We start from the raw sequence: 14,526 nt of genomic DNA on the forward strand, positions 1-14,526 counted from the left end.
TTGGTTCGCATGCTTGCTTGTGCCACCACTGTGCCATCAAGCCGTGACAGCTGTGCCCTGAGATCCAGAAGTAGGACAAGGAGCAAAGAAAGCGTCACGAGCCGTAGGGAGGAACAGGAGCACGACGTGATGAATGAGGTTAATTTTCTCAAGAACGGAGAAGAACATGCTGATTAGACTGGGAGGATGAGGTCAAGACTCCTGTTTTGTGTGTAAAACCTCAACTCACAGTTTGAATTTGGTCCGGGGCATCAAACTCGACACTTCAGCTTTTCTGTCTATGCTGTGGACAGAAACCTACAGTGCTGTAAAAGTAAAAATTACTATTTCATAAACTGAAGCACAATGTTTAAGTTAAAAGTGAGCTTTTACATAACCGTTTTGACTTGTGTTTTCAAACAAACACAGGTTTTATGCATTTTCCTTGTTTATTGAAAGTGCATGAGAATCCAAAGCTGGGCGGGAGGGAAGGGGGCAACTAAAACCCAACTAGAGATACATGGAACCAGCTGCCTCTAAAAATGACATAATTGTAGATCAGAGGTTGCAGTTCTTTCACTGATTATTGTAGTAAGCTACAGTGTTTTTATTAAATAGGCAATAAATTTTCTTTGTCATTAATCCTGTTTTAAATAGCATCTCCCACTTTATTATCCAACTAGTCTGATCTCAGTGTTTTGCAGCGATGAAATGCATGACTTCCTCAAATCTACACAGAGGAAGATGCATGTAAAAAACGCAGGACATCCTCACAGTATGGAAGAATTAGGCTAAATTAATGCGACTAAATTAAAATTTTAAACTAAGTTAAAGTGTTCTAACAGTTCTGAGAATGCTTTTGGCCTCTGCCACTCTCTCAGGTAACTCCCAGGGACAATTTGGGAGGAAGAACATCACAGGGACCATTCCGAGTTGGTACCTTGCATGATCTGTGGATGATGGGAATTTACTGGTATAGTTGCTTTGCCAGCTGCCCTCAGTTTCCAGGAATATTCCCCAGTATGATTTATTCACTTGTTTGGATGTCTAGCCACTGAGATTTTTCTTTTTTGAGGTGTTCCGGTGGCATATTTGGGGAAGAAGACAGTTTCTTAAGCTAATAACTATGGTGAGGTATAATTTTTTCTGAAGAGGGGAAACAGGTGATGAGGCAAAAAGATCTTCCAAAGATCTTCCATTTCTAGACTGGTGCCTGAAATAAGATGTGGCCCTTACCAACTTTATCAGAGCATCTACACAATTTTTTTTAGAGCACCTCGCTGCCACTGGAGCAGAGCGACCTCAAGGCAACTGTGCCATTCCCTCATCCCCTCCTGGCTAAGCTGGCTACACCACAATGTCACGAGCACCTGCTCTTTGATGTCCCACCATCACGAGCCTCAGGCAGGCTCCAGGAGCATCCAGAAGTGCACAGCATCTCACCTCATGTTCTGAGGGTGAAGGTTTAGATCAGCCTCTCTCACCTAGTAGCCAAGCGAGTACTTGATGCAGCACATTTGAAAGAACCTGGTAGGAATATTTTTGTATCGAAGAGCCTGAAATCAACATTTCTGAAGAAAGCGTTCGGTGTTAACGCCATTACAGCACGTGGCATCCTGAGTCTATAACTGAGCCCTTCTTGCCATTAATAATACACAGTGGTTTACTTCAACTATGTCTAAACATCCTGCCTGGTAGGATCTGTGTTGTCATTACGACTATACACCTAATTAGTCAGGGACTGCACTGGAACGCAGTTTGCAATCAGGCCTGTGATTTGATTTAAGGAGATTGATAACATCCCAAATTCAAAGCTGAAATTTTTCTGCAGGATGCTATATTATTCATGCAAAAACCTCAGAACGAGGAAGCTACCAAATCAAATTAAGGACGTAATTTCTTCTCTTCATTAGTACCTGTTTTCTTATTCTCCCTGCATGCAATAATTTCTGTGCTAGTGGCCCATAGGACTCCCACGGGTCTGTCCTGCAGGGTGCTGAGTAATCGCTTTCCATCTTGATGTCACTGGGAGATAAAGGCACTTGTGATCCTCACGGAAAAATCCTTTGAATTTCTGCAATCCCTTTCATTTTTGTCCTTTATTTTTTTTCTTATTATTTTTATTCACATATAACCTCTGCAAGGGCGTCAACTACATTGATATACTGTAACGCACAAGAAGCAAAGTTACCTTTCTAGCATTAATTAGATTACTGAAGAAAATATGCAGCTCAACAGCAGTTGCTGATGAAAAAACCCTTACGTTACTGCAAACCAGTGCATGTCTGAAATAGAATAGAAGCAAATGATCTAATCAGTCAGAGATTGTTTGCTCCATTTGCAGAGGTATTGAATTCAATTAAAGATTACAATACTTAAAGAAGATCATTTAAATCTCTATTTATAGGAAATCTTCTTTTAAAAAACCTACAATGTTAGTGCTTAAATTGATGGAGTGTGTGTTTCTCAGCAGATATCTAACTAATGCAATACACGATACAAGATAGACATGATACTTCCAGAAAGTACGTTGAATACTGTTGTGTGTGATCTTAGACAAATGAGGTCTTAGCGCTTCTGAAACACAAAATGCTTTTTTGTTAGTGACTCTGCTCTAAATGAAAGTTTTCTCTACTTGGAGCCTGCATCATATTTTAACAATAGATGTTTTGGTGATGACAGACATCTTAATTATTACACTTGTAAATGCAGATTTTTTTTCAAAGGGGAGAAAGGTACTCAAAGCCTATTGAACGTCAGTGGTAGGTGAATGCCTCATTTTCCCTAGTGCCTTAAGAATCCCCCCACCCGCTTGGATTATAATGGCACCTAGAGCTGTCAGCCTTCATGCAAGGCACTGCATAAACACATAGGAAGTGACAGCCCCTGCCTCAAAAAGCTTAGAGAATTAACAAAAGGTATCAGGTAAGGAGGAAAAAAAAAAAAAAGGGAGATTAGGAGGTGTGAGGAAGGGGGGAAATAAAGCAAGCATTGTGCTGTTTGAGTGTTAACAAGCTACGTGCAGATATGTAGCCATGGTGGGAGGGATAGTTTGCTGCCTGGTTTTTGATCCAGGCTCTTCAGAGAGCAGCTCCTGAGCTATAGCTGTCCTGTAGGCTCACCACGGAGCTTACGGTAGACCCTGGATGAGGCAATTTAAAGATTGAACCGCCCAGTTGGGCGGTTGGTGCACAGTCAGCTCCAGCTGGGTGGTCGACGAAAGGTTTTTTCCTACTTTACTCCTCACTTTGCCATTGATACTTGGCCGCCAGGGTGGGAGCTGAGGATTGCAGGAGAGGTCCTTCGCTCCCACCACACTGGACGGGAAAAGGCTCAAAATTTTGCATACTTTTATGAGCATGAAAAGAAATCCCCAACCTTAACTGTTACAAGAGCAGGACTTCTGTTAAGTGAAAACATACAGCTATGTGTTGCTAGATTTTGGTGAGTCGTAAGCATGCACTAGGGTGCAGAAATCATGATTTTGGTCTAAGAATATCATTCTCTTTACAAAGTTATTCAGCAAAATAATACAGTTAAGTTCTTTCTTCTTTTTCACTTTTTATTTTTGACACTTTTTAAAAGGCTCGTTGGCGAGATATTCTGTTCCATCATGAAGGCGATAAACTTCTTTTAAAATTGAAAATAAAGGAGATTCATATGTTGTATAACTCCAAGAGCCAGAATTTTAAGCAAAGCATCAAGTACTGCAAGGCTTGCAATAAAAATTGCAAGAGTTGGCAGAAGCGGAAAGGCTTCAAAAGGACTTTGAGTATGGGTTTTTCCTGAATTAGGATAGCACAATCAGGCCTTTAGTATCTCTTTGGCATGGCTTTGTGGATCTCTATTAACTGGAAATCATAAATGAAGTGATAGTAAATCAAGAATAATACGCTCATTTCTGATGTGTTTCTAAGGATTTGATTATGACAGCCCATTCACAGAGCAGCCTCTGCTCTCGTGCATTGGATGCCATTTCTGAAAGTTGTGTGCAAAATTGCTTTTTTTATTTTTCATAAGGGATTCTGGCAGTCCTCTTTGTTCTCATCAGAGTGGACTCTTATCAATAACACTAAGCCACTTAAACAGCAATTGCAATATACTGTGAGATGATTGCATGTTTTGGAACAATAGGCACTGATTTTTGGTCAAGGAGAATTAAATTGACTTCATATTAAATTGATGAGCTGAAATTTGGTCAGTTGCCTTGGAGGGCATACATCAGGTGAAGGGTATGTTTCTTTACATGTATTGAAGCAGTGGATTTAAATGGTATTCATTGGAGCAGGGACAATGACAGGCTTGGCTCAGCGTCTTAACCTACCAAATAAAAACAAGCATTTGAAAAAGACAGAGGTGTCTTCCATTGAAAGAGTTCAATTTTAAAAATGGGAGTCGAGTACATGACCTTTACATAGGATCATAAAGGTGAATATATTTTATGGAGATGCAGTAATGATGAAATCAATGTAGTTAATACAAGGAAGAGTATTCTCCACCCATCCCAGTTTAAAATTATCCGCGGTATGGTTTGCAATGCCTGTTCTTATACACAGGGGTTAGGTTCTTTCTGTGCCTCTGCGCTGTTGCTTGCTTCCTCCTCTGGATTTTCACACCCACCAGTCCACAGTTCATCAGCCCTTGTAGGCAAAGCTCTTCCCCAGGGTTCTGGTAAATCACAAGGATTTGACTCAACAGATGCTCACTAGTGTAAAGTGAATCCCATAGCTTCCAGCATCACAGTGCTCAGCACCCATCCATGCTCGCTAGATGACAGAACCTGGGGAATTCAAGTGTTAGGGACAAGTCTTATTTGCAGTAGGATCTCTGGGCAAATACGGTAGTTGTGGAAGCACTTACGTTTTAATTGCAGAGAGACGGAAAAATAGCTAGGTGCATGAAACCCATGTCCTTTTTTGCCTTTTTTTTTCCTTTAATATATTGTAGTATGCATTTTTAGCTTCTCCTAGTGATTTTTGATAATTTGATAAACTATTTTTAAACAGTTGTTTTTTAATACTGACGCCCAAGTAAGATCTCTAAAAAGTTGAAATAGGATGTAGTGAACACTATAATTCTCTGCTTATGTTTTGATATTTGCTACCTGATCACATCTGACTTTCCCATTCTCCTGTAAAGTATTTGCATATTGAATATTGGCTCTTCAGTTGGAGTACTGAAGTATATAGGGTGGCTTTAGAAAAGCAACATTCAGCCCACTTGCGTGTTGGGTTGGCTTATTGGTTTGTTGTTTCCAAGCATGACAGCATGGTTGTCTGTCTATTCCTTTTAATAAATATTGAATCCCTTAACCAATTCAGTCAACTCTGTCTTTGGTGTATACATTTCAAGGACATTAAAATCCCAGAGAAGCCAAACTGCATGAGTTCTAGTGCTTGTCTCGGTCTTCTGGTGCATATTGCAGAGCCGTGTTATCCCCTGGTTTGCGTTTAAAAACCAAAGATTAAAAATAAAACCAAAGTGAATGTGTGCTTAGGATGAGGTTTTCAATTGTTCCCTCAAACTCATTAATGTTTCTATATTACTTCAGTGTTTCTGAAAATCTTATCCAAGACATTTCTATATGTAGATACAATATCAGAGTATCCTTAATGTGTAAGTTAAGAAATACGCGGTTTTGTGCATGCCGCCTTGCCACTGAACTCCTAAATAATAGCGATTGTCGTTAGCTTTATTGTCTACAGAGAATTTTGCCTCTGGAACCTGAGCTTTGCATCAAGCTCAGAGGATAAGCCTCGCTGTTAGTTGTTGTTAGCGTTTGTTAGAGAGGAAGGGTTCATACGGGCAATTTGTAGCATACTGGGCCAACCAAAGCCAAATCTTGACCAGTTGCTTGAGGAACTATAGGCGTAAAGATGCCTGGACCTGATCAGCAATGACACTGCACGTCTGCTGCAGGAAGACAGTCCAGAGAAGACCGACTTCTGCGTGGGCTGGTTTGTCTTTAGCTCTGCTGTGGATTAGGTTACCATCCAGCCTGGTATGATGCATTTTGGTCATGAGACATGCTGCAAAGCCAAGCCTTTCGGAGAAGGAGCATGGAGTGGACCTTCTCCATTTCACTCTGTGAATTGTTATTCTGACTTAGCAACAGAGTTTTAAAGAATTAATGGAAAGTTGGAAGTTTCTTACATTGGCACCCCTCCATTGACATCCTTTCTTTGTTGTTGTTCAATAGGAAAGCTGACTGGGATAGGTTTCCAGCCCCTCAAAAAAGAAGCCAAACCATGCAATTTCCATTAAGCCAGTGGGATATGTCTAAACCTTGATCATTGCTTTGAAAATACCCCCTACAGTGTGTACGTACAGGGGAAAAAAAAATGTTTGTAAATTAAATTACAACATCGTTAGTATCCAAAGAACCTCAAGGCACTTGTCTAAATTGTTGATTAATTGGTTGCAAATCCAAGTCTCTTTTTAAGTTCAGTTTGGGGAAAAAGCATCTGAGGCCACTTGCAGCTTCTATTTTGTGGTTCTTTCGTGTTCAAATGACCAGGCTCATTTACTACAAAGTTTGCTTTATTATGTGTTTTTTTAACCCGAATTGGTGTTATCCAGTCTGAAATTCTGGCTCGTTGCATTTTTTTAAATACAGTGAATTTTAATTTTCAAGTAGAGCAAACATCATCTTGGTACTAGCGTTTTTTCATAGCATGATGCTTTTCTTTTTTCCTGCTATGTTGCTTGTGTCCCGTTAGCACTGTAATATTTCTAAAACATCCTTTTGCCTGTATGAGATATATGGTACCTAATGGTTGCCGAGCAAAGTCACCCCCAAACTTAGCCAGTGATTTGTGGTTGGAGAAATAATTCCCTCGCGTTCCCAGGCTCTTTCTTCCATCTGATTTCTTAGGAAGGGTCCTCTCATACGAAGCGGTGCTTGGTTCTGTCTCATACTCCGTATCTGTCCGCCGTTCCCCCTCAGTGCCTCCCAGCACACTAAACACACATTGTTACATCAGGATTATATGGAAATGGGATTGTTTCACCCAGGTGGAACGGGAGGCCGTTGCCGAGTTGGTGACCCATACCCGTGCAGTCACGGAGCTGTTAATGCATTTTTCTACCTTTGGGATGGCTGAAAAGGCCTGGGTGTTACAGTCACTACTGATTTTCAGTAGCCTTGAAGGATAGAAATCCTCACATTGTGTCTGAGAGCTGCTGTTCTCCGGTGAAAAGAAAGCGATAGTCGTTCAGTCCCCTTATCATTCACTGAAGCTGTGGTAAGCCCGAAGATCTTGTTCACAGTCTCCTTTGGTGAATTTCTATGACTGAAGAACGGTGTGTTTCACATACTTGGCTCACACAATTTCCTTTCAGAAAGCACGAAATAACACATTCCGTTCCTTTACTTTTGTGTATGATTCCTCAGAGCTGAGGGAGAGTCGGGGAGCGACTCTCCTCTCCCAGCGGTGGGAACCCAAAGCTGGTAGCCACCTCTGACAAAGCACGGCTTAAATGTGCTTAAACGTGCTGCTACGCTTGCAGAGCCCCCCCAGTCCTGCTGCTGCAGCAGCAAATGACGACTGCAATAGTTTCCGTGCTCTGTGTATATGAGCGGCGCTCAGGTTAATTACTGCAGGTTGCGGTGTTCAGTATGCTTTTGTGTACGGCTGGCAGGGACCCACCGACAACAGTACTGTTGTCTGAAGTTTTATTGAACATCGAACGTGTATCAGAACTTTTCAAAATGTAGGTGATGCGACCATATTATATACTGGGGGTTTCTCTAAACATGACGGTTTGTCAGTAATGTGTGAAGCCTTACTGCTCATTTACTATTATTAAGAACAAAGCTTCATTCACAGACAGGTCTGTATAGACTGCAGGTCACTTTCTTTAATGAAATAACTCTTGGGACTACGTTCAGTTAGTAAGTTAGCATAGGTTTATTCAAAAAACGTTTGCGCTTTTTCTTTTCCTGTGGGTACTACCAACATCCTATGTCCATCTTGAATAATTCAGTAATTATTTTATGACTTATTTCATTTAATCTGTTAGCTAAAGTTATCTTTAAGTATTTGGCTCCATTTGGTATTTAGCATTTGATCTGAATAGCTGGTGCTCAGGTTTTGTTTATATATGGGCATTGCTTCAGACTTAGAGAATTTCTAATAGTTCTGTGTCCATGCTCTTTACCTAGAGGATTTGCAATTTTATTACAAATAATTTTGCATGCAGGCAGAGTATTATTTCTTTGCATAGTTTTCCTTTCTTTTAACCACTCTCTGTTGAAATGTCCCTTTTTTGCAGTACGGTTCTACAAGAATATATATATATAAAAGCATCTATAAAAGCCAGAGGAAGTTATTAGATTGGATTTTTTTTTTTAATGCAAAGGTGAACAGTCTCTGAAGTGACTTAAGAAAGAAACATGTGAGACGTGCCAGTTTCTCCCAAGGGGGAACATAAATGATGGGCAGGGACATCCGCATTGAGGAAGAGAAGAACTGACATTGTCCTATGGATCTAACTTATATCACCCTCTCCTAGAAGTGCACGGACTGAGAAACAGGAACCATTTCCTTAAAATCCACTCTGGAGGATGAGACAATATATTGACCAACTAAACAGAAATCAAAGACCTAGGTTTGTATTCTGACCTGTGGGAAATGATACCATCTTCCTCCAGTTCACCTCTCATCCATAAATTAACTATTTCCCTGCTGTGAAATGATGACGGGGTGAGGATGAAATCCGTTAATGGCTTTGATACGTTCAGATAGATTATTGAGGATTATTTCTGTATCTAGAAAAACAGATGTACCAGGATTTAGGAGAACATGTAGCAGATGAATTAGAAGTAGTTCTGGAAAGAGCAGAAATTATGTGGGAGGAAGCCCATGTGAAGAGGCTGCATGATGCTGACATACCCCCAGATCCAGGAAGAAAAAAGGCTCGCATGTGGAATAAAAGAAATGAAGGTATAATGTACTATATGATTTTGCTACATCTTCTAAGCTAGCCACATGTTTGGGATTTTGTGGGTGGATTCTGTCACGAAGGAAGACTGAAGAGGTTGACAGGGTTGTTGAAATGCCCGTCAGCTTGCACGAGGTTTTGCTCAGCCCCCAGCATAACACTATAAATATAGAGAACACAATTATTCTGACATTTTCCTGCTTTAAAAAAAAGGATGAGGTCAGAATAAATGGCCTTAGACATATCTTAAATGACAGTTGCATATTATTTCCAGGTTTTGTTAAAGCAGGGCATTAGTATCTGTGCTGAGTAGATGCTCTGATAATGCTGGGAACAGCACGAGTGCGATTCTGATGTCCGTGCAGCCACAGGTGACTCCACTGTCTAATAGATACAGGAGCTGATAATTTGCTTTTCTTTTCCTCTCCAGATTCTCCTGTGACTTTCACAAATGTGCTGGTGCTAAGTATAAAAGCCCTAAGAAAATATTCCCCCTTCCTTCTGTCTATTTCTGGTCATATTTTGGGAAAAATAGTGTAGATCCAGCCTCCAAGTTATACAAAGCCATGAATTCACTAAAATTAGGTGTCTGGGAGTTTTACCAAATGCTTTAGGGAGATCCAACTAGACCGAATGTGTTCAGTAAAGCTGATAATTCCTTACATTAATATTAAGACTTAGTTGTTTAATTCCAGGCTCCCAGAGGTATGGAATACGACAGTCTGAATACATTTTCTCTAGGTTTGATGGACTTGCTAATTAACTGATTTAATCCATACCGAAGCATTATCGTTACCTTTGTATATCACGTCACAGTGTAGGATAGCAGTAGTAGCTATATCTGTGTGGCTGGCCTTCTAAAAATTACAAGTATTTGCATATGTATTGGAGTGTATAAACTTAAATTTTTAGTTACATTTTTGTGGTGATGTTCATTTGCAACTAGGATAGCATAAACACTTACAATATTTCCCTGATAATGTCATTGACATTAACATTTCTTCTCCCTGAAGTAGACGCTGGAATGTGCAGGAATAGTCTAAGAAAGAATATTTTCTAGAGTAATCCAAACAGCCATATTATAATTAAATGAGAGATAAAGGCAGTTGTAGCATTTTCTTTATGAAATGGCAGTCATGGTTTAAGCCATACGCACAACTGGCAGGAGAGGAAGGTTCAGGATGTGATTATTGTTTTCCTCAATGCAATGATCAATAGAAGAATCATTTGGGATGAGCTAAAATAGTTTTTCCATTTTTATCATCAACATAACAAGAACAAAGGAGAAGAAACTCTTTTGTTCAGATCTATTTCTGTTTTATTTCTTTTTTAGTCTTTATCATTAAGTTCAGGCAAATTTGGGAAAAAAAAAAGATTCAAAATGAAAATTCAAACAAGACCAGTGTTTAAAAAATGTTTTGAGTGTATTATATTCATCTAATTAGACATAAATCTGTAAATGAGATCAGCCCAGTGTCTTCAATCAACTGTCTGGAAAGCTTTACGAATCTGTTGTGGCAGTGCCTCCTCTGTAATCTTAACTGACCTTAGCATTTAAACTTTTGCAATAGTTTTGTAGTTCTATGAGTCCCCACAGAAACAGAGACCATGATCTGTTTTTTCAGTGTTATATACAGGTAAGCCTTTAGAGGTAAGCCTCTAAAGAAAATCCTACAATGTGGGGCAAAACACTTAATTTAATATCCTCATATATTAAAAATAGCTGTCAGCTTGCTTACCCTCTGAATGTATTAAAATGCTTTGTTTTTCCATAAGAGGGAGTTAACAGATGTCCGACGTGATAATTCCACCGTATGGCAATTTCATTTTCTTTCTAGTGCAATATTAAAATGATAATGATGAACGCTGAGTAACGTTGTTAATCTGAGTAGGTGGAAGTTTCACCAACGTTTAAGAAACAACAAGTGGCGGTTTTAACTTGGTACTGGAATCAGAAGAGAGGTGTATTTGGTTTCCCATCTTTAGTCCTGGGTTGATGGTAAAATAAGCTAGATTACCTAACAAGGCTTCACCCCCTCTGAATTGCAGGATGCTGATAGTGGTAAGGAAAAATAGGCCTGTTCAAGGGATGCCAGCGAAGTTCATGGGGTAAATATTCTGTTTTCAGGTAACAGTGAGCAGGAGAGATAATGCATTGTCTGCATGTTTCTTTCACATTATTTCTATTCATTAGCATTACTATAGGCCTCTCAACATCAAAAGGCATAGCATTTATCTTATGTAAAGTTTATCCCTCTCTGTTGGTGATACATGAAAAGTCATGGATTTGTCAGATGAGAAGTCTGAGCTGTGAACTGGTGAAGGTTAGGAGAGCGTTCTAAGAAAGTATTAGCCTCTGCTTGCCATATTCCTATGCCCTTCCCAAAGCATCCGCTATTAACCATTAGAAGGAAAGAATACCAGGCTAGATGAACCTTTAAACTCACCAGGTATGGCCATTTTTATAATATGGCGTGTCGTCTTTTTTTGTTTTCTGCTTTTCTGAAGGTAGGTGCTCATATTCCAACTGGTGGTTGGGTTTTAAGTGCGCAGTTTCCCCAGAATTATTTGCAACCTTCGCTCGTGCTGATCAGCTGACTAGCAAAACAAACCAAATGGCAGGTTTTCATTTAGAAGTCTCTGCAAGGCAAGTTCATCGGTATGAAACTGTACCCATATGAGCTAGGCATGTGGAGTCAAGGGCAAAAAATACTGAGAATCACTAAAGAAACTGTGTTCGGGTATTTCAGTCAGGTAACAAGGAGGGTCTGTACGCCCACAGAAGAAAATAGGAAGTTAGAGTAAAACTCTCACTTGGCATTCCCTTACCTCCTTCTTGGTCAAAGAAGAGAAAAATGCACTGGCATGGGTGAAAGTCACAGCGTGAGCATGATTTTATTTACAAACGCTAACAGTAAGGTAGAGCTCTAATGCTGCATTATCTGAGTATTGACTGTAATAGTTGAAATTGCTATATTTTCTTTCAGTAGTGTAAAAGGAAATTTTATAAAATCTGTTGCTGATGAATAAGGCATATGAGATTCTTCAGATGATACGTTTGAGCCTGAGTACACAGAAGAATCACAGAATCACAGAAACTTCAGAGTTGGAAGGGACCTGTAGAGATCATCTAGTCCAACTCCCCTGCTAAAGCAGGACTGCTTAAACACGTGCTTCAGCAAGTGCTGGAATTGGAAGGGGTTTAAACATGAATGAGCAACCAAATTAGAAATAATGCTGCCCATTCCAGTGCCATCGTAGCCTACAACTGAACTAAAGGTAAAATCTGAATCAGTTCTCACTCATTCTCTACAGAAGAAGGAGCTTTGTTTTCTTTCATTTTTCTAATGAAGCTGTGACATGAGGTGCGATTCTGATATCTGAGCCACCGTTTTGTAATAAAAATTTGAAATGAATGGATGAATTTTTTTATTTCTGTCCAGGTTGGGTGTCTGTGAATTACATTCTACAAAACCTCACCCACAGGTGATAGGGCATGTAAAGTGCATTCTGATTTGCTAGTTTTAAATAGCTCATTAATCATTAATGCCAGCATTCTCTTAATTGTGGCTCTTTGTGACCGGCAGAGCATTTACTGGTGATCTGCAGAGAAGATGGCTCATTACTTTGTTGGCTGTCTTCCATTTTTTCCACTTGCTGTACCACACTGCCGATGGTTAAAAATACATGAATAGCCGACAGATTGTTTTTCTATGTACTCTGCTGCCATATTTGCCACAAGAGTCTGGACTTAACTTCCTGTGGGAGTGATCTGTGGGATTTTGAATAGAAAGTATTTAAGGGCTGCGAGGCCCTTTATAAAGATGAAGTTTGGACAATGAAGACATTTTGAGAAGTCGGGTAGGATAAATTAATCTTCTTAGAATATCCCATAGTTATAACAGTCCTGGTGAAGCTTAAGAAGTTACCAGGTGCTAGCACATTGGGTGAATACACCCAACCATAAATAAAAGTATACCTCAGATCTGCCAATATTATGGTATCATATAATAATTTTGGTATAACTTTCCCCATTTCAAACTTCCATGACTCTCTCCGAGTTCCTAGCTCCGACTATGAAGAAGAGCTGGGATAGATGGATAAACGGGGTGTTGGGACTAGATGATCTTTAAGGTCCCTTCCAACACGAACCATTCTATGATTCTAAATGTGGCTGATTCTGCTACTAATGTCAGTCCTTTCTGCCAAGGCTGCCAGCAAAGCTCTCATTTAATGCTGGAAGTGGTGGGTTTTTCACTTGCACTCTGTCAACTGGAGTGAATACACCCGTTGAACGCACACAAGGTAATGCGCAGTCATTGCACAGAATAACTTTTGACCACTATTGACCAAGAGGAGAGTGTAACTCGCGTGTTGATAAAGGATGAACTTCTGTTGAAAGTTCCCTGGGCTGTGCTGGCAAGTTTCTTAGTATTGTCAGAACTCCCACATTTTTGTTTCTTTGAGAGGAAGTGTTTTTCAAAGAAGGACAAAAAGCCATTAGTACAATTGAAAGCAGCCAAATAGCTAATTCTTACAATTTTATTTTAATTGCAAATGAATATGCTCTGAGAGTTGGATGGTTTTTATCCTTGCACCAGGAACAGACAGAAATGAAAGGGTAACAGATCCTTGATTTTGGCTAAACAAACAAAACTGTTTAATGAACGCTTCCTACATTGAGCCAAATTCTCAGTCACAGTGGTACAACTCTGTTGTCTTCAGTCACGGGCATCAGTGTAGCCAAGAGGCGAATGTAAATCACAGAATTGTTTCTATGTGCTTCCTTGGAGGTAGCCTGTGTTTTGAAAAGACATTTCTCGCTTTATTTCTTCATATATAAATTTGCAACAAGCCAAATAATGAGTTTGAATTATAAAAGAGGAAGTTAAAAGTTAAAGGTGACAGCACCAAAGATTAGGGAGAGAGACTTTTGACTGGAAGAGCAAGAAAAGTTTTAAACAAAGGTACGTGTGTGGATTTAACACATGCTACTGCCACCACCACCATCAAGATAGATAACGCTGTAAGAAAAAATAAAGTAGGTGCTATCGAACCGAGAATTTCAAAAGAACAATGAACAAGTGGCAGCAAACCACTTGGGTTTGCAGTCAGACCCATTAACCCCAAGTTATTCAGGTAGGTGCCAATACTGTGTGCTATAGCATATGCAAATGATCATAGATTTAGGTCCAACGTTAATGTTCATTTATACAAGAGAAATTAAGAACAATAGAATTTGTACTTGGGATAAGACTCTTCCACCCGTGAATATTATCCTGTCATTTCAGGTAGCGCGTTTAGTTTGCTGACCAATTTTCTAATTCAGATATTGCCAGTACTTGAACATTGCCTGAAGTCATGTGGGACTCGACACAGTTGCCTACACAGAGGCGTCTCATGCCATTTTGGCTGCCCAGGGTTATCTGAGAAGTTGCACGGGGCTTGCAGGTGTGACGCGGGGCTTGTGGGAGCCCTGCACCCTTCTGGAGGGGTTGGTGAAGGGCAGCCAGCGCTCCCTGGGGCATGGAAGGTGGGCATGCCGTGTGAAGCCATGCCCTAACCATTAAAGGAGCTTTTGTGGCAACAAGCGGATCCTCCCTC

At 40.1% G+C, this 14,526-nt stretch overlaps 1 protein-coding gene across 27 annotated transcripts in view; it reads left to right on the plus strand.

The window, feature by feature from the left end:
• Nucleotides 1–14,526, plus strand: part of NRXN1 (neurexin 1) — a 715,088-nt gene that overhangs the window by 616,745 nt on the left and 83,817 nt on the right. The window lies entirely within an intron of this gene.

The sequence above is a fragment of the Rissa tridactyla genome, chromosome 3 (assembly GCF_028500815.1).
Source record: "Rissa tridactyla isolate bRisTri1 chromosome 3, bRisTri1.patW.cur.20221130, whole genome shotgun sequence".
NCBI lineage: Eukaryota > Metazoa > Chordata > Aves > Charadriiformes > Laridae > Rissa > Rissa tridactyla.